This window comes from Henckelia pumila, chromosome 4 (genome assembly GCF_033568475.1).
Source record: "Henckelia pumila isolate YLH828 chromosome 4, ASM3356847v2, whole genome shotgun sequence".
NCBI lineage: Eukaryota > Viridiplantae > Streptophyta > Magnoliopsida > Lamiales > Gesneriaceae > Henckelia > Henckelia pumila.
In genome coordinates this window covers 82,514,484-82,534,162 of record NC_133123.1, presented here as the reverse complement: position 1 = coordinate 82,534,162, position 19,679 = coordinate 82,514,484, and the positions used below count along the sequence as shown (strand labels likewise).

The window sequence follows — 19,679 nt, the reverse complement described above, 5'->3', positions numbered from 1 at the left end:
TTTAAAAAGATAGTCTATTCTGCCACTACTCACAGAAAGAACTGACATGTCTATCCATTTACCAACTGGAGTATCTTTTATCCAATTCACTTGTTCATTCCCTATCGGCTTCAACTCTTCCATATTTTTTGTCAAAATAAGCAAAGGAGCATCGTGTAAATATTACATTCCCACTATTCATCAACTCAACATCATCACTTATTTCCTCTTCATAAGTAATTTCTAATTTTTAAAAATTAGTACAAAATAATTATCATTATCAAAGAATATAATATGGAATGGTAAAGAACAAAACCATCATATTTGTGAATAATTTGGTATGTATTTACAAAAATTGGTCATTTGTCAAGTTAGCAATATAACACTATCCAATATATATTCACAACAACAAAATCATCAAATTTCATAACAATATGTCATTCATGTACAAAGATTAATCCTTCTAAACCAAGATATACTTTAACAAATATTTTCAAGAACAAAATCCTAAAAATTGAGGATAAAATATTTAAACTTAAGACCTGTAACAAATAAATACGAACTTTAGAATAATGATTCAAAATTTTCGACAAAAATATCAATCAAAACATAACAAATTAATTATGTAAACAAGAAAAGTACCAACACATTTGACAACAAAACCCTAAAAAATTCGGACAAAACGAAACTATTAAAGATTTAAAAAACGAGGACCAAGATTATTCGTCAAAACGCTAAAATTTCAGAGTTACTCACAAAAATATAATATATTGTGGTCGATTTCAATAATGGAATACAGATTTAACCTTTTTTCGATTTATTCTCCTTCCTTACTTTGGGCGATTTCTTTTCTTTCCTCACTTTAGCAGTGCCTACAACTGACTTCTCTTTTGAATGTCTATTTTTCCTCATTATCGGTGCCATCGTCTGGACTAACAACCTTGTCGCCGGAGATCACTGCTTTTTTTTGTCAAAGAAGAATTGGTTGAGCGAGGGAGGGAAATTAACGTATACAGATTCTTTCTCGTTAATATTAAATATTTCAAAAATTGATAAAGGATATTGTGGGGTTTCAAAATAAATTGAGCGTAGTTTGGTAAATTGGTCTCAATTAGGAAGTTAAAACATAGTACATGCTTTTGTCAAGGATTTGGAACACACAATGTCTTACACAGGAACTGGGGAACAACTTGAATTTTCTTTTAATTTGGAGATTTATAGGAAATTCTCCATTATTTAAAGTAAACACAGCCTTAAAATAATAATTTTAGTACACAATACTACTAAATTATGGGTTTTCACAAACTTCATGTAATGGTAGATATTTTATTTCCTCCGCTATGGGCGAACGATATGTTGCAATTTGGAGAATTGATGGTAGTGAAGAGAAATCAGCCTACTTGTTTCTCACGATGGACCATCCCACAGTTTTCTTGGATTGCAAGTGCTTCAATAGTGGAGATGAAGACGATACAGTTCTCTCTGTTCTGGCTATATCAGAAATGGGTATATGCTATTTTTGGCATGCGAATATCATGGATGAATTACGCAATTCCAAACCCACCAAAATTTGCATAACTTGTGATGAGGGACAGAAACACAAGGGGGCACTTGCTTCTGTTTTTGCTGCGAAACTACAAACCATTTCCAAGCCTGCATGTGGTCATGTGTTTCTTGCTTATGGTTTAATAATTAAACCATCATTCAACAAAGTTGTGGTGCATTCAGGGACTGACATAAATTTGAATATTTCACATGATGGGATCCTTCTTCCCGTCAATCAATTTCAGAAACCAAAGAAAGCACCAGACTTGCGCAATCAAGTTACTGCTCTGGATCTATCTAATGCCAAGGGCGGTTTGCATCCTGTGCCTAAGATATTTGACTTCATTGATGGGAAATTTGGAGCTAAGCCTGTGGAACAAAAATCCAAGAGATCGCTTTCCCTTACTATGTGTTTAAATCATGAAGTGGAAGTAATGGAATAAATTATCAACTGTTTCTTATCAGCAATATAAATATTTCGACTATGTGTCCCTTTGTATGGAAGACCAGCTGAGAACTTTTGGGAATACTTGGCAACAACAATGAATCACTTAGTTCAATATTGAATTCCAAAATGTTGAAGGTCATTGATCTTGATTCAAACACACTGTATAAGAAGGTGAAGGCTTGGAATAGAATGATTCAATCAACCTTTTAAAGAGCTTGATAGATCGCTTTGGCTGTCAAGAAATAAGAGCGGGACTCATGTTCTTCCATGGATACGTTCTATATTGATATATCATGGAGATCATATTAAATCTCAGGAACCAAAACTTCTCGATGCCTTGAACAAGGTCACCAGATCTAGAGGGGTCACCATGGACTTGTTATTTCAGTTATTTGGTCGGCTGCAGCTTGTGTCTGCTCAGATTTATAAGGCTACGAGTAACAATAGTCTTGCAATACAACACGACGAACAAGAAGTAAGATTTTTTGGCTTTTGTTGTATTGTTTGTTGCTCCCATGTGCGGCATCACGAGATAGAAACTATGAAAATTGAAGAATAAAATAGACACCAGGATTTACGTGAAAAACACCCCAAAGAATTATTAGGGTAAAAACCACGGGCAAGATCAAAAGATTCAACTATAATATTTGGAGAATTACAACCTCTCTCTGTGTTTCCAAAGAGACACTCACTCTCTTAATATAGTAGAAAACATATCTCACAAATATATATAGAAATAATTAGGGAGAGAAGAAATGCACTCAAGAACAGAAGAATGCTTGAGGCTGGGATGCTTTGAAACTGATGCCGAATGCATCTATTTTTAAATTCATATTTCCGTCTAAATGCGAGAACACAATTCAATTTTGAATTGTATTTGCCACACTTTCAAATTTTCACGGCTTGTCACGTGGCTTGTCTACATGCATGAAACATTTGCACACATCCACTTGTCCACTTGCCAACATTTCTCCCACTTGAAGATTTGATTGAGAATCAAACATATCTCCACACATCCTTTCAATCTTTCCATTTCCACTGCTTACGTTCCTGCTAGGCCACTTGAGGATCTACACCACTCAAACTTCTCCATGTTCACTGGCTTGGTCAGAATATCAGCAATGTTATCCTTTATATGGATCTTCTGCACTCCAATGTGTTTAGTCCTGGAATGAAAGGCTGGATTCCTTGCAATTTGCAAGGCACTTTGACTGTCACAAAACAGAGGAATATTTTCTTGTTTGTGCCCAAGCTCCTCCAATAACCTTTTAATCCATATTGCTTCCTTGAAAGCTTGAGTAGCTGCCATGTATTCTGCCTCTGTTGTAGATAATGCTACAACTGTTTGCAGTTTTGAAACCCAGCTTACTGCGCCTCTTGCAACTGTAAACACATAACCAGTAGTAGATTTTCTTTTATCTGGATCACCTGCATAATCTGAATCCACATAGCACCTGAGTGTAAAATCTGATCCTCCAAAACATAATGCAGCATCCAAGGTACCCTTAATGCATCTAAGAATCCTCTTAACTGTGCTCCAATGCTCTTGTTCAAGATTCGCCATATACCGACTGACTTCTCCTACTGCTTGTGCAATGTCTGGTCTTGTACAAATCATGTCAAACATAAAACTTCCCAACTGCTGATGTATACGGTACTCAAGACATATTCATCCTCTCTGCTTCATTGCTAGGACACATCTCAGAGGATAACATGAAGTTAATAGGAAGAGGGGTTGAAACTGGCTTACTATCTTGCATGTTGAAGCGTTGCAAGACTTTTTTCAAATAATTTTTTTGGGAAAGCCAAATCTTCCTGTTGCTTCTGCCTTGCATCCCTAGAATCTTGTTTGCTGGTCCCAAGTTCTTCATATCAAATTCCTTAGCCAATCGTGCCTTCAATTCTTGGACCCGATCTTTTTTGGGGCCTGCTACCAACATGTCGTCCACATACAACAGCAAAATGATATAATCATCATTACCAGACCTCTTGAAATACGTACAAGGGTCTGCACTGAGTCTGTTGTACCCAAGGCTCATGATATAGGAATCAAATCTCTTGTACCAATATCTCGGTGCCTGTTTGAGACCGTATAGAGATTTGTTCAACCTGCAAACCAAGTTCTCTTTGCCATTTTCCGCAAAACCTTCTGGCTGGAGCATATAAATTTCTTCTTCAAGATCGCCATGAAGAAATGCCGTTTTTACATCTAGTTGTTCTATATGTAGGTCAAACACCGCAAACATTGCCAATACTACTCTGACTATTGAAAGTCGAACCACAAGAAAAAATATCTCATTGAAGTCAATTCCTTCTTTTTGAGCATACCCTTTGACAACCAATATTGCATGATAATGCTCCACTTGGTATTTTGCCATTACATTTGATCTTATAGACCCATCTGTTACCGATAGATTTCCTCCCTCGTGGTAGTGTAACAAGATCCCAAATTTTATTCCTGTCCAATGCTTTCAATTCTTCCTGCATCGCTGTCATCCACAGGGATACATCCGAGCATTGAGTAGCCTCATGGAAACTCGATGGTTCACCATCCTCTATTAATAGACAATATGCAATGTTGCTTTCAGTAACATGATCTGAAAGCCAACCTAGTGGTCTCCTCTCTCGATTTGACTGCCTCACTTAGGAAACATCTGACTCAACTGGTTCTTGCACCTCGTGCTCTGGTACTGCTTCACAAGATACTTGATCTTCGTCTGTCTTATTTTCCACCTGAATTATAGTAGTTTCTGAATTCAGTGTGCCTTTGTCTCCCTTCACTTTATCTTCCTCAAAGATAACATCTCTGCTGATGATAAGCTTGTGAACAGTAGGATCCCACAAGCGAAACCCCTTTACTCCATCAGCATAGCACAAGAAGATACACTTTCTGAATTTGGAATCCAACTTCGATCTTTCTTGTTCATTGTACAACACGTACACATGACTTACAAATGTATGTAACCGAGAATAATAAGCTGGATTTCCAATCCACATTTCCATCAGAGTCTTCAAATCAATCGCCACTGAAGGAGAACGATTGATTATGTAAGAAGCGGTTTTGACTGCTTCTGCCCAAAATAACTTGGCTAGACCCGCAGTACTCAACATGTCCCTTATTCTGTCCAACAAAGTTCTGTTCATTCGCTCTGCCACTCCATTCTGCTGAGGTGTGTAAGCCATCGTGAATTGTTGTTTGATGCCCTAATGCTGGAAAAATGCATCAAACTCATTACTGGTATATTCTCCTCCATTGTCAGTCCTCAAACACTTGATTTTATTGTCATAATCAAGTTCAACATGCTCTTTGAAATCTTTGAAGACTTTAAAAACATCTGACTTCTTCTTGATTGGATACAACCAACATCTTCTAGAAAAATCATAAATAAACAAGACAAAGTATCTCGCTCCTACTAGGGATACCACTGGTGCTTGCCAAACATCAGAATGAATCAACTCCAATATGACTTTGCTTTTGGCAGTAGATGTGCCAAACTTCAATCTGTGTTGTTTACTGGTAACACAATGCTCACAAAAGGGTAGAGTCACTTTTGTAAGCCCCGAAAACAGCTTCCGTTCTGAGAGAATATTCATTCCTCGTTCTGACATATTCCCAAGCTTTCAATGCCACAACACTGTTGATTCTTCTCCCGAACCAATTGATGCAACAACTAGTTCCACCTCTTTGTGTGTTTCCCCCAACAATACATACAGATTTGCAGCAACCTTTTCCGCCTTCATAACCACAAGCGCGCATTTCACAATCTTCATGATCTCTTTCTCAACACGTGTTTTGCACCCAATATCATCCAATTGCCCCAAAAACAAAAGATTCTTTGTCAGGCTCTTCACATGTCGTACATCCTGTATGGTGAGAATAGTACCATCAAACATTTTGATTTTGATGGTACCGACCTCAGCAATTTCCAAGGCATGATCATTTTCCATGAATACAGATCCTCCCGAGACTAGTTCATACTGATCGAACCATTCTCTCCTTGACGTCATGTGCCACGTCGCTCCTAAATCCATAATCCATGCATCACAAAACCTGTGTCTGCCTTCCGCAACTATTGCTGCTTCGCTGAATAATATTTTACCACCGCCTGAAGTACTGACCACATTTCCTTGAGATCCATTTTTGATGCTCTTCGTACACTCTCTTTTGAAGTGCCTTTTACCGCCACATTTAAAACAATAAATATTCTTCTTCTTACTTTTTGACTTGGATCTACCATATCTGTGGCTCCCATTGGAGTCACGCTCCGTCAATATTCCTCTCGTCATCGGTAAAGCCTATGCTTGCTTCGACGTTGCCAACTTATCTTTCTTGTTCCTTCGAAGGAATAATAATAAATTATGTCCCTAAAGTTTCCATAGTTTTCCAAAAATATACTAACATTTTATTCGTTCCCAATTATGTCCCTCTTTTTACAAAAATGTTCCCTGATATGTCCTCAGACTAAAAATTTTCTATAATACCCTTAAATTAAAATGTCATATAATTCTTCCCTTAGGCTCAAAAATGGTATCAGAGCCTAGGTAATTTTATTCAAACTTTATATTATTCATTAAATCATACTCTCCATTGTTGAGGAAGAGATTTTCAACAAAACATGGATTCAAACGAAAGTTTGAACAAGAATGATTTCATTTATATGAAATCTCATAAATAGGTGAATCTATATAAAATTGATTCTTTTACACACTCTGAAAAGAGTAAGAAATATGATTTCTAATTCTCAATTTTTAGAGATCACACAAGATTCCTCTAAACTCTCTGGTGATCTTAGAGAAATCCAAAAGACGGTACAATATTATAGCAACCATCTATATGAAATATCTCAAAAAATTGAATAAATCCTTAAAAAAACAAGAAGAAATTCTTGTAAATCTAAAGGATCTTCAAATTAAAATCCAGAACCTAGAACAAACATCGAGTTCTAGGAAAGGAGGAAGGTTACCACTCTCGTTTGGTACCGAACCCTTGTTACATCATAAAGGAAAAACCAAAATGGTACAAAAACCTTTAACTGATGAAGAAATGATGATTAATCATATAAAAGTTGTATCAAAGAAAAACACTATCTGATGACTACTTTAGAAAAATTAAATCTTGAAGATCTACAAGACCTTGCCGATTCATTTGCAAATCTTAAGGTAGTAGATCTAAAGATGAATTTCCCTGAATGTGAACAACCTACAGGAAATCCTCCAATATATGTGGTTAAAACAGAAGAACCATATAGTGAATTTCACGTTGGAGAAAATTCCCATTCAGCAGGAACAAGGACAAGAAGGAGTAAAATCCCACTCCATCAAACTCCTTACGGAAAAACTATTTTAGATCCGATACATCCTTATGGGGTTATATTAAACCTTGATGTTTTGGACTTTAAAAACAGGGAAGATCTCATAGATGATTGGACGTCAACTATGAGAATTGCAGCAGGAACATTAGATCTCAATAAGGAAGGATTCATTAAACTCCTAGAAATGATTCTAATGGGATCGGTCAAGATATCTTGGGAAATGACCATGCCAGAAACCAAAAAAATCAATCTTAGCAGGAGAATCCCTAAGCGAAATTGGAGGAAAAATGGCTACTCTTTTAAAGCACAATTTATAGGGGTAGAATATTTCAATAATCAAGATACAGAGAAAAAAAGAAGATATACTCAAGCTCTGTATAGTCTCGAGTTGCACGATATCTGTCTAGTTGATGAATATATTATGTTATTCACCAAATATAGATGGAATTCTGGAGTCGAGGAAAACGTAGCTATTCAGCTATTTTTTGCAAAAATGCCAAGTCCCTGGAGAGAAATGTTGATAAAAGAATACGTTCCGGGTAATCCAGACACATTGGCAAGGCGCGCCTATTTTCTAAAAGGAAAATTGGCAGAATGGTGTCACATGGCAGTATTACAAAAAAACTACAAGAAGATAAGGGGTATAAATAAACGTATTCCTTTATGTTGTAAAGAAAATGATCTCCCAACAGTCATTGGGAACAGATCACAGGGATTTAAAAGAAAGAAATTCAGAAATAATCCCTATAACAAACAAATGAGGAGTTCTTGGAAACCAAGAACAGTTTGGTCCAAACAAAAATCCAGATCTTATAGATCAAGAAATTGAAGCGGACCTGCAAGAACATCCCCAACAAGGAGTTCATCTCAAAACAGGGGAAGAATACCATCCAGAAGAACTTTAAGAAGAACTCATACTAGAGCAAGTGAAAGTTTTAAGGACTGTAACTGCTGGACATGTGGAGCAAGAGGACATATCTCAACAAATTGTCCAGAAAATGAGAATAAAGGGGTCAAACTCTTTGAAGCAACACCAGACATGGATGATGCAGTCTTCTTTCAAGATCTAGTCCAAGTATATCAATTTGAGGATATACCCTCGGACGAAAGTATATACGAGGAAGAAATACTAGAAGAATATGTGGATGAATTAGAATCAGAATCAGAGTAAAGAGGAAGTGTTTCGGGAAGAAACACATGAGAGTTTGGCTGGATTTTTTCGTCAAACCACTATATCTCATAATATGATCCATAGAATGATGAGAGAAAATCCTACTCTACAGAAATATCAAGGATTTTTGGCAAGACAAGTGGAAAGAGTCTTAGGAAACCTGGGCCTTAGACAAAGAAAACACAATCTGATTTACAAGGTATCCAGAAGGAAAATGGCAATCCCCATGGAATTAACTAGTAATCAGATCGAAATGCAATTAATTCCTTTTGAAGAAATAAGAGAAGAATTTCAAAAGATGAAAAGTGAAGTAGCAAAGACGATGTCCTGGATTCATATCAGAGCAATCCAAATAATGATCAAAGCTACTTTTAAAGAAGAAATAGATTCGCCTATAGACATCGTAGTATGCGATAAGAGAATGGGGAATATACAAGATGGTATTCTGGGAACTATCTCAGGAAATTTATGTGCAGGAAAAATTGTAGGAGTTATCTATCCAAGAATAGCCTACAATTTAGCCGACAGGGATTTTAGTCGAGCCTTGACATTGCATCAAAATTTCAAGGAAAAATGATTAATGAAAGAAGGTAATAGACCATATTCTATTAGATATCAAATTTCATATTCTCTTTCTAATACTCACCATTCAGAATTATTTATTAGAAATGAGTTTATTGAAATTCCAGAGATTTTTGGAAAGGTTGCTCAAGCAATCTACCCAAAAAGAATCGAGTTTCCCTTAATTCAGGAAACAGACATTCAAATTCAAGACTAACCGGTTCTATACAGAGAACATAAAATAGAACCCAGAAGATTATCCTTTCAAGGTAATCAAATGACAAGTAGTAGATGGGAAAAATCTCATATTCAGGAAATTCCACCAGAAGAAAATGAGTTTTCTATATTAGGAAAACTTAGACCTCCAGAAGGATGGAAAGAAGTAAAAATAGTATTCGAAATTACAAGTCATCGGAACCAATTCCCTTGTAACTCGATTTACTATTTGGAACAACAGGAAAAAGGAACTTACCAAGGAGTGATAAATATTTGAGAATTGGAAGTTCAAATATGTGAAATTTCAGGAAAAGAAGTAGATCAAATCATCCTTGGTCTAGAATTCCTTGAGGACCATAAACCATGGAAACGCTTTGAAAGAGGAATAGAGTTTATGGCAAAATATAAAACTTGGAGAATTCAATAAAAATTCTACGAGATGGCCAATCAAGAAAATTGGATAAGGGATAATCCATTAACCAGATTTGAAAACTCTGTTCACAAACAGAGGAAGAAACAATTCTTGAAGTTAGTAAATCATGAGCATGATTTACTAGAGCGCATTGAGGAAGTATAAAAAAGTAACCATACTCTACCTACTGAAGCCTAGGAAAGATTGAGGCTAAATAGTCTTAATCGGATTGCTGAGTTACAACACAGCCTATTAAAAATGGCGGGGCCATTTAGTAATCCTTTTAAATGACAACAAGTCCTTTCTCCATATACATTTCAATTGGAATGTTGTATGAACAATATAAGGCTGAATACTTTTCAGTCTATATTGATTCAGGAGCAGGAATTTGTACAGCAAAAAGAAGAGTCTTCCCTACAGATTGTGAAGAAGAATTGCCAAAAATTGCTGGACGAGATTTCTCGAAAAGAATTCTAATTCTTTGTAGAGGAATAAAACAAGCAAAGATCCTTATGGGAGGCGCAGGTCAGACTCCTTGGTATAAGGTAAAGACACCACCAATATATTTCCCTGATACAAAAGCCGATATCTTATTAGGAAATAACTTTTTACAAATGTTTAAAAAGTACACACAAGATAACGAGTTAAGACGACTTATGTTTACTACCATTTGTGATCATAAGATTATCGCTCAACGACTCAAGATGGCCTTTTATAGACAAATGCCAATATTGTTCCGCAGCCAGCATGGTTATAAAGGACAACTTTTTCACCCAAAGATGAAAGATTCTAGGATATTTGGAGAAACTATGTTGAAAATAACAAGAGAACTAGAACTCCAAATAGATGATATGGATCTTCTCAAGGTAACTTTAACCCATAGGGATATAGAATTGGAGAACAAGGTATCCCTTGAATATGTCAAAAAGAGGCTCAAAGAAAGTTATAATGCGCATCCTTTGGCATGGTGGGATAGAAATCAACTCAAAGCCAGCCTTACTTTAAAAGAAGGAAAAGAATATGAGTTCGTTAGATATAAGCCTATCCCGGTGAATGTAATAGATCATATGGATATGAGAATGATTATCAAGGAATATTTAGACATTGGTCTAATCAAAGAAGGAGTGTCACCATATAGTAGTCCAGGTTTTCTGGTCAGAAATCATGATAAAATAAAAAGAGAAAAACCCAGGTTAGTTATTAATTACCAAGGAATTAATAAAATCCTGGAGTTTGATGGGTATTTTATACCCAGTAGAGAACACCTAATTAGTTGTGTACAAAATGCTAGGTGTTGTGAAAAATACTCGCAAGCGTACGAGTGTCAAGTTTTAATATAGTGATTGAATCAAGTATCGTTCCCACAGAGAGTAAAATAAAAATATTCAGTGCTTGTAATTAAAATAGTCTAAACTTCATCTATAAATTCAAAATTTGAGAATTTTGCAGAATAATAAAATAATCAATGAGTTTTTAGCAAGCACGCACACAAATTCAAAGATTAATTCAATGAGAGAAAACAGTCTAGAGGTTATGATTTCAACTGGTTTCAACAACATCTACTCTTAATTAACTCATTTTCATGAATTCCATTCAATTAATAGCCAAGAACACTTAAGTGTATTGTTCCCCTCTCCTGAGCAACGAATAATTTGTATCTACTACAGTTCAATTCCAATATCCCTATTAAAAATTTAATTATAGTGATATATGTAAATCAATGTTCTACATAAGACTCCATTAACGCTATATACTCTCCCGAGTTATATAAACAATTAACGGTGTATTTTCTATTGGTCCTATCCAAAATTCCCTCTCCCGAGCATCAATTTCGAATAAATATAACAGTCCAATTATTGATCAATTAATTGAAAAGACTATCAAAACTAGAAAAACAATTAATTTAGGGAAATTCAATCCAATAAAATTAAGAATTCGTAAAAGTGTCTCAACCAGGCTGCATCAACCTCTAGACTATGAAAAGTTTAGTTCATAATCAAATTCTGAATAAAACAAATCATGTTCAGAAATCTAGACATCAATTCAACAATTAAGAAAGATAAAAATAGAAGAACAAATTCGTAGTCGCTCTTCCGTGTCCGGTTGATCGATCTTCGTGTTCTTCCTTTGATGTAGTGCAGATTTCTCCTCCAATATTTTCTCTCAAATCTCAAGTTTAAGCTCTAAGAATTCTTTGATGTATTGTGGCGGCTCCCCTTTCCTATTGTGTCTTTGAAATCTCTTTTATATGTCTTCGAAGCCCGCCGAATAAAGCCTGAAACAATCTCAAAGTCTCCTTCCCGAAAAATTACAAAATCTGACTTTCGGACGGCGCGGGCGCGCAGTAGAGTGGTGAGGGCGCGCCTGAGCCTCGAATTTGTCTTCCCTTTTTCAAGTCCAGGAGGCGCGGGCGCGCCCTACTCTCGCATGTGCTGTTCTGCAGCGCGCGACAATTGTCAAAAAATCATATCTCCCAAACTAACCGTCAGATTGAGCTGAAATTTTGACAAAAACTTCAAAACATCCTAATTTTTAATATGAACGGTGGAGATTAGATTTTGATTCATCAATAATTCCCAGTAATTTTCTGAAGTTTCTGCTCCATAATTCATCCTTCAGTTTATTCTTGCTACTTTTCTCTCAATCCTTGCAACTCATAAAAACAACAACTAACGCGCATAAAATCCACTCGATACATTAAAAATCCAAGTCAAATCATATATAAATTAAGTGCATAAATTGCACTTATCAAATTCCCCCAAACTTAGACTTTGTTCGTCCCGAGCAAAACAATAATGAGAAATATAGTCGGCCTCCAAATTTTTATATTCCAAGATTAAATACACATGTAAGCAAATTTTCTCAAGAGTTCTCGTGTGTGTGTGATTTACCAATCTCATCTACCCACCCAACTTTCGATAAAATCATGCAATCCGTAAGCTTCACAGATTCATTAATCCCGCCCTCAAGTTTCAAGACACTCTCCACCAAGTTCAACTTCTAATTGCACAGATCAACAGGACTTTTTCGGTTAACATTAGGCTCAAGTATAATCAGCAGAAGATAAGCATCCATATGCATATCAATATAAACAAGGACTCAGGATTCAAAGCAAAGGGAATTGAATATTTTCAATTTGTGCAGGATGATGAGTAGCTAAAATTTTTTATTTGCATTGCCAGACATTAGTTTTGGCTTTCTTCTACTCCATACATCTCCATCTCTTTGCCTTGTATTTGGACTAGAATTTCAATCCATTTTTTTTTCCTTTCAAGGCCTCCCCTCACCTTACTTTCTCCGCCATTACTTTTCTTTGAACTTTTTAGCTACTCAATTTGTTTAGGATTTTTCATGATTTATATGACTAACAAATAAATAATGGCTAAAAAGGCTCAACGAATTCAAAAATGCCTAAATCACTTCTGTGCTCTTAAAAATCTACCTCAGTTTCAAGTAAAAATCACAAGAGTTAAGAATCAAATCCTCTAATCCACATCGCAAATCCACATAATTTCTCTAATTGCTAGGAGTATCGAAAATCATGGCATTCGTGCATAATTGTGAGAACTCAAGATTAAATAGCGCTAACATGAACTTTTTAGCACAAAAAATTATTTTTATCATAGGCCAACACAATTACATATTATGTCTTCAACTCAACCTAACTCATGAAAATTTTCAAATTTCACACATCCCCCCAAACTTAAATTGTGCATTGTACTCAATGTACAGTAGTAAATCAAAACAAGGACACATACCTTGGGCACCGAGCATCAGTACTCGGCACCATCTTAATCACTCAAAATTTTTCATCAGGGTTGGCTCCTAAACTTTTTCACTTACACAATTCAAAATCATTATTGATGTCTAGTTTTCTCATGATAAAAAAAACAAAAACAACTAAAATTAACAAGTAAAAATAAAGCAAATAAATAAAAAAAAGCTTGGGTTGCCTCCCAAGAAACGCTTAGTTTATAGTCCATAGCCCGACTATACTCTGGTTCTAGCCCGGTTCAGTCTTGTTGGAGGATTTTCCCTTTTCCTTTACCCTCCAAACATACTCAACGATCCTCTTAAACTTTGATTTGTTTTTCTTCTTCTTCTTTAGAACCTTCGGATCATTCTCTCTTTGAAATTCTACTTTTCTCTCGACTTCATAGCAGCTCTCCATCTTCTTTGATTGTTCAATCAGGAACACCTTCTCCGTGGATGGATTTTTAGCCTCCTTGAACACATTAAAAGTAACTTTCTCACCGTCTACACCCATCGTCAACACACATTTTCTAACCTCTATCTTGGCGTCAGCAGTAGCCAAGAATGGTCGCCCCAAAATCAATGGCAAATTTTCGTCCTTCTCCATATCTAACACTACAAAATCCGCAGGAAAAATAAATCTATCTATTTTTACCAGAACATCCTCAATGATTCCAAGCGGATATATGATAGATCTATCAGCTAGCTGCAACATGATTGTTGTGGGCTTCACCTCGCCAAGTCCTAAGCTCCTGAAAACAGATAAAGGCATTAATTTAATGCTAGCTCCTAAATCACAAAGTGCTTTATTAAAATTAGAAGAACCAATAATGCAAGGAATCGTAAAACTCCCTGGATTCTTTAATTTTTTTGGTAGCTTCTTTTGCAGGATAGCACTACACTCCTCAGTCAAATTCACTGTATCAAACTCTTCCAACTTCCGCTTCTTTGACATCACTTCCTTCAAGAATTTAGCATAATTCGGCATTTGCTCCAACGCATCAGCAAAGGGAATGTTGATATGAAGTTTCTTAAAAATCTCCAAGAATTTGGAGAACTGCTCATCAAGAGTCTTCTTCTTGAATCTCTGCGGGTATGGGAGTTGAGGCTTATACATCGGTTTTTCTTCAAGTTCAGGCTTCTTCTCTTCGACCGCTTCCTCAATTTTTTTCTCTTCAACAGCAAGTTCTTGGACTCCAACTTCTTCTCCACTCCTCAACTCTATGGTCTTACACTGTTCTATGGGATTCACCTCAGTATTGCTTGGGAATTGACCGCGATTATTATCTTTCAGTGCATTTGCCAACTGCCCAATGCTAGTCTCCATAGACTTCATCATGGCACCCATATTTACCACATGTGTCTCCAAGCTGTCAAGGCGAGACTCAGTTCTCGCCATCCTCTTACCTGATTCCTGCACAAAGGTACTAACCACATCCTCCAAAGACAACTTACCATCACCCTTATTAGTATTGTTAACATATAAAAAATTTTCATTATCCCGCAAACTAGGGTGATAAGTATTGGGAACACGATTACCTCTATAGCCTCCATATCCTCGGTAGCCATTAGGATTGATATAATTAACTTTCTCTGGGGCATGTGATCCTTCAACTCCAGTTGAATCTGCAACATTACCTTATTTAAAACAGCTACCTGTGTAGTCAGTGCAGATAATTGGGCAGTGATAGATGTGAGAGGATCCACTGCATACACTTCAACTGGCTTCTTGACTCCCATACGCTCAGATGGCCATTGAAAACTATTAATTGTCATTTGTTCCAGCATATCATAGGCCTGAGCGGGATCCTTTGCAAATATAGTACCTCCAGCCGTAGAATCCACATTCAACCTTGTAGGCGCATTCAGTCCGTTTTAGAACCATTCGATTTTCTCCCAATCTGCAAAATTGTGGTTATGACAACGTCTTAATAATTCTTTATACCTTTCCCACGCCTCGTAGAGCTGTTCAGAATCCATCTGCCTGAATGTGCTGATCTCAATCTTCAGTTGGATGGATTTGGCAGGTGGAAAATATTTTGCAAGAAATTTTTCTGCCATCCCCTCCCAAGTAGTGATGCTTCTTAGCGGCAGTGATTGCAACCAACTCCTCGCCTGATCCCTGAGAGAAAAAAGAAACAAGCGTAAACGAATAATATCCTCAGGAACACCATTATATTTTACCGTATCGGTAATCTCTAAGAAGGTCCATAGGTGCAGGTGAGGATCAGCTGTAGCGCTTCCATTGAATTGGTTTGATTGCACCATGTTGATTAATGTCGGCTTCAGTTCAAAATTGTTGGCGTTAATGGTCCCTCAAGCAATTCCAGAATAGTGAGTCTAGATTACTGGCCTAAAGTGATCTCTGATTGGCACTAGGGGAGCTTGTTGCGCTTCTTCTTCAGCCATGTTCCTTAATTCTTCTCTTCTCGCTCTTCTCAAAGCACGTTCAGTGCACTCGATCTCCGGATCAAAAAGTAAAGAATTCGCACTTTGAGATCGTCGCATAAACTGCAATTTAAAAATAAGAAGAAATCAATTAGTAACTTAAAATAAAATAAAAAAAAACTCTAAATTAAAATCTAGACTAATTGATAACAAGACTAAGAAATAATCAAAATTTACTCCCCGGCAACGGCGCCAAAAACTTGTTGTGAAAAATAGTCGCAAGCGTACGAGTGCCAAGTTTTAATATAGTGATTGAATCAAGTATCGTTCCCACAGAGAGTAAAATAAAAATATTCAGTGCTTGTAATTAAAATAGTCTAAACTTTATCTAGAAATTCAAAATTTGAGAATTTTGCAGAATAATAAAATAATCAATGATTTTTTAGCAAGCACGCACACAAATTCAAAGATTAATTCAATGAGAGAAAATAGTCTAGAGGTTATGATTTCACCAGGTTTCAATAACATCTATTCTTAATTAACTCATTTTCATGAATTCCATTCAATTAATAGCCAAGAACACTCAAGTGTATTATTCCCCTCTCCCGAGAAACGAATAATTTGTATCTACTACAGTTCAATTCCAATATCCCTATTGAGAATCTAATTGTAGTGATATATGTAAATCAATGTTCTACATAAGACTCCATTAACGCTATATACTCTCCCGAGTTATATAAACAATTAACGGTGTATTTTTTATTGGTCCTATCCAAAATTCCCTCTCCCGAGCATCAATTTCGAATAAATATAACAGTCCAATTATTGATCAATTAATTGAAAAGACTATCAAAACTAGAAAAACAATTAATTTAGGGAAATTCAATCCAATAAAATTAAGAATTCGTAAAAGTGTCTCAACCAGGCTGCATCAACCTCTAGACTATGAAAAGTTTAGTTCATAATCAAATTCTGAATAAAACAAATCATGTTCAGAAATCTAGACATCAATTCAACACTTAAGAAAGATAAAAATAGAAGAACAAATCCGTAGTCGCTCTTCCGTGTCCGGTTGATCGATCTTCGTGTTCTTCCTTTGATGCAGTGCAGATTTCTCCTCCAATCTTTTCTCTCAAATCTCAAGTTTAAGCTCTAAGAATTCTTTGATGTATTGTGGCGGCTCCCCTTTCCTATTGTGTCTTTGAAATCTCTTTTATATGTCTTTGAAGCCCGCCGAATAAAACCCAAAAAAGTCTCAAAGTCTCCTTCCCAAAAAATTACAAAATCTGACTTTCGGACGGCGCGGAGTGCAGTAGAGTGGCAAGGGTGCACCTGAGCCTCGAATTTGGCTTCCCCTTTTCACATCCAGGAGGCGCGGGCGCGCCCTACTCTCACATGTCCTGTTCTTCAGCGCGCGACAATTGTCAAAAAATCATATCTCTCAAACTAACCGTCGGATTGAGCTGAAATTTTGATAGTAACTTCAAAACATCCTATCTTCAATATGAACGGTGGAGATTGGATTTTGATACTTCAATAAGTCCCAGTAATTTTCTGAAGTTGCTGCTCCATAATTCATCCTTCCGTTTATTCTTGCTACTTTTCTCTCAATCATTGCAACTCATAAAAACAACAACTAACGCGCATAAAATCCACTCGATACATTAAAAAATCCAAGTCAAATCATATATAAATTAAGTACATAAATTGCACTTATCACTAGGGTGTTCTCAAAATTTGATTGTAAATTTGGATTTTACCAGATTCGGATGGAAGAAGGTAGTAAGAAATTCACAGCCTTCTCTACTCCACAAGGACATTATATTTGGGAATTTATGCCTATGAGATTGGCTAATGCACCCCAAATATTTCAAAGAAAGATGGATAATCTGTTTAAAGATTATTTCAACTTTATGTTTGTTTATATTGACGATATTCTTATAGCATTAAAAAACATAGATGAACATGTTAAACATTTAGAGATTTTATCTAAAATTTGCAAACAGGAAGGACTTGTTTTATCTGAAAGGAAAGCAGTCATAGCAATAAGAAAAATTGAATTTCTTGATATTGAAATTGATGAATCTGGAATAATTCTACAACCCCATATTGTGAAAAAGGTACAGAATTTCCCAGATAAACTAAAAGACGTAAAACAACTCCAAAGTTTTCTTGGAGTAGTTAATTTTGCAGGAATGTTCATAAACAACCTAGCCATGTACAGGAAGGTGTTCAGTCCTTTATTAAAAAAGGATGCAAGATATATGGACCGATGAACATACTAAAGGGGTAACCCAACTGAAGGAAATATGTAAGAAACTCCTGAAAATGGCTATACCAGTAGATGAAGATGAGTTGGTGTTATTTACAGATGCTAGCGACAATTGGTGGGCTGCAGTCCTTACTAAGCTCACTCCAGATGGGGAAGTACCATGCAGATATTGTAGCGGCCTTTATACAGAATCTAAGGGTATCGGATGTCATATCAACGAAAAGGAATTTTACGCAGTAAAAAAAGTTTTGAGAAATGACCTTTATTTTTACTTGCTAAAAAAATTACTTTGAAAGTTGATAATACCTAGGTAAAAGCTTTCTTAAGAAATAAGATTGAATCTAAACCTGAGAAAGCTAGGTTATTAAGATGGCAAGCTTTATGAGAAAATTATATTTTTGATATTGTTATTATTATATCTCATGAAAATATTCTTGCAGATTTCTTAACAAGAGATGGAAGGCAGTGACGTGGATTCCATCATGAAAATGCAGAGGCATCTCAGGGAACACCTTGAGTTGCTTCAAACCGAGTTCAACCAGCTTGTCATAAGTGTCGATATGGCGGAGGTTATAATAAGCTGATCGGATCAAAGTATCCAATCGAATCACAGGATGTATGCAAGTTCAAACTCAACTATGTGCTGCTATTCAAGGGACAATTATGCGTGCCATAGAAAAATCACTGGTTTCTCAGAAACAAGAAATGTTAAAACCATTGGTTTTACAAGAACAAGAAATACAGTCATCGGTTGTAAAACAATATGTTGAGGATTCTAATACTCAAGAAACAAGCGCTAATCTATCATCAGCTTTTGATGATTAAGATAAAGCAACAATTGATGAGGATAACTCATCAAGTCAACCCTCCGCCTCTGGGGTAAAAGAGGAAGAGATCAATCTTAGGCCCAACACTGACAAGGGAAAATCTAAGATTGATACTAACCCAGCTGTCATTTCTCCATTTCAGGTTTATCAACAAAGATGGGAGAAATTAAGTACAAGAAGTGAAATCAACCCGATCAATTGCAGGGTTGATGTTGCAGGAATATATCCAAGAGTTTGGCTAAAAAACAATGTCAATCCTAAGGATGTAAATCTATTGTATGAATTTGGGGCTCTAGCCTCAGTTTATACAACTTCACCAAGCTTCCAAGAAATATCACAGCTACCAAAATGGATTCAGGAAACAGTCCAAGAAACATGGGCAAATAATGATCATTTGTCCAGAGGAGATGTGCTCGAGTTATACTTCTTCAGTGCAGCTCATGAACCAACAGGGAAAGGATCACACGAGCCCTTTCATTTCATCAAGCTAAGGAGACCTGACATGAATAATCAAAGATTTATCAAGGATCCTATATCTGAAAAAATACCACTGGTGTCCACTTTTGGAGAAAATGAAATCTCAACCAGAAGAGCATGGGGTATTTGGGTTTGTCTCACCGAGATGGATAAGGTCAAGTTTCCGTTCAAATTTTATCAAAATTCTATGAACGGATCATTCTTGTTAAACACAATGACAGGAAAAACTACGGCTTTTGCGGAAGAACTCTTCGAAAAGAAGAAAAACTTTTTGTGGAACAACAAGCTGCCGGGGAGTAAAGAAACTCGCCGAAAATT

The 19,679-nt window shown here is 36.2% G+C and overlaps 1 pseudogene; it reads left to right on the top strand.

Annotated features, from left to right (window-relative positions):
• The first annotated feature begins 278 nt into the window (after positions 1-278).
• LOC140861338 (uncharacterized) lies at positions 279-2,531 on the top strand (annotated as a pseudogene).
• Positions 2,532-19,679: the final 17,148 nt, after the last annotated feature.